Raw genomic sequence first — 1,772 nt, forward strand, 5'->3', positions numbered from 1 at the left:
CTCTGGTGAAGCCTCTCACCGCCCCTGAGCCTCTGGCCTGTACCCCAGTTCTGTATGCACAAATAAATAAATCTTTTAAAAAAAAATGCAATTTAATGACATGGAAGGACGACAGGGTTCAGTGGAATATAAAGAAGGAAGCTCATAAAAGCTCATGTGTTAAAATTAAGTTCTTGTAAATATATACATATATGTAACTTTATATAACAGATAAGGAAAACACAAATGTAAAAAACTGTCTTTCAAAATCACTTTCAAAAACTGTTATTTTTCTCAGCTTGTTGCAATGGTGTTAACACTTGTGTTCCAGATGTAACAGGTGCATTTTGGTGTACAACAGACCAAACACATTCCTGCAACTTCCTCACCTGTCCAGAGAGAGGGAGCACCTTTTCTACACCTGCCCTCCCTGCTGTGCTGGCCAACAGGCAGACTTACCCTGCTATAGAGCAGTTTCTGTTTCTCCTTTGACCCAAACCACACCCTTCCAAAGACTATGAACCAAACAGTCCTAGCAACAATGTTTTATTGCTGACTGCAAATTTTATGCTTTTTAACTCAAATCTAGGTGCTTTCAAGTCTACCCAATTTTTTCAAGTGTTTTATTTTAGCCACTTTAGGCATTTTGTTCATTAGAATATTCTGAAGTATTTAGAAACAGAAAAGTAGAGAATATGGCAAATAGTTGTCTATGTAGAAAAGGAAGAGAACACAATAACAATTCTTAGCTTGAACTAACCTGGATGTTTACAACTGGCGGCTGGATTTGGCAATGTCATCAGTCATTGGTGACTGTGGTGGGAGTTATTTCTCTGAAATGGTGTGTGGTGTAACCTGATTGGACTGGGTTAGAGAGAATAGGAGGAGAATAATAGGAGCCAGGGAATAAGGCAACTCTTTCAAGGAGTTTTGGTATAAATGGAGCAAAGAAGAAGAGAATGAGAATGTGAGAGAGGAGTATAAGATAGGAGAGTGGGCTAGGAAAGGGGAACTTGCACTCCATATTAGGAGTTAAAGGTTAAAGCAGGTTAAAGCACAGCACTGAGAAGCTAAAATTAATTCAGCATGAGTTTGATCCCCGCTCTCCCTGGAGGTGACCCACATGGTGCGGCAGACCTCTCCTGACCCGCCCGCTGCTCCCCTCAGCGGCGTGCTTTGTTGGTCTGCCTGTTCTGCACCCCACTCTGTCTCTGGTGAAGCCTCTCACTGCCCCTGTACCTCTGGCCTGTACCCCAGTTAAAAAATTTTTTTAAATATTTATTATATTTATTCTGTTATTCAAAATGTGAGCTTGCACTCCATAATAGGGTTGGGACCCAGCTGTGAATTTTAGTGAGAAAGTCCGGTTGGGTGTGTACTTTCTCCAGCTACATTCAGCTGTCCAGACTCAGTATCTTCCAGTGGAGAGTTGCATTTAACTTGGATTGAGGAGAGAGAGAAGAATCAAGTGGCAACTGCAAAGTGGGTGAATGCAAAGTGATGAATAGAAGGATGGATCATGACTGTCAGGTCCATTGCTCCACTGCAGCGAGGGTGGGAGATATTGGTAATAGAGGGAAAAAATTGGAGGTGGTAGCCAGAAAGTGGGTGCTGGCAACTGAAATTATGGAGAGAATACTGAAGAACCAAGAAGCAAGCAGAATGGAAGAATCTCTACCTAGTTAGAATTATGATGGGGGCCCTCCCTGGTGGCGCAGCGGGTTAAAGCACAGCACTAAGAAGCTAAAGCCACTTCCGCATGAGTTCGATTCCCGCCTGCCCCAGAGGTGACC

The sequence above is a fragment of the Condylura cristata genome, unplaced genomic scaffold (genome assembly GCF_000260355.1).
Source record: "Condylura cristata isolate star-nosed mole 26May11 unplaced genomic scaffold, ConCri1.0 scaffold00012, whole genome shotgun sequence".
NCBI classification, from domain to species: Eukaryota; Metazoa; Chordata; class Mammalia; order Eulipotyphla; family Talpidae; genus Condylura; species Condylura cristata.